Source organism: Morone saxatilis, unplaced genomic scaffold (assembly GCF_004916995.1).
Source record: "Morone saxatilis isolate NCDOM2014 unplaced genomic scaffold, NCSU_SB_2.0 Contig10, whole genome shotgun sequence".
Classification (NCBI taxonomy): domain Eukaryota; kingdom Metazoa; phylum Chordata; class Actinopteri; family Moronidae; genus Morone; species Morone saxatilis.
This window is the reverse complement of record NW_023339652.1, coordinates 4625373-4625674: the sequence shown is the minus strand read 5'-3', so window position 1 is coordinate 4625674 and position 302 is coordinate 4625373.

The window sequence follows — 302 nt, the reverse complement described above, 5'->3', positions numbered from 1 at the left end:
CTACCAGCACCTCTAAACCTCACTTCAATATTCCTTTAAAGGGACTCCTGCATTTTATTACAAAAAGCAACCTTTTGTGGTGGCTTTATCACAACAGAATAGAGGTTAAAAATGTAAGTATGCAAAGTTATGAACTCCTCATCAGCTCAAATACCAAATTTGTGTGTCTGTTCTTCAATGTGAAGAATGATAATCCTGTTATTTACCTTCATAGTCATCAATGTCTGACTGACTAACATGATTTCTCTCAAGTCTCTCTCTGTTGCAGAATTCATAATATTCTTATCCTTTCTGCAGTGGGG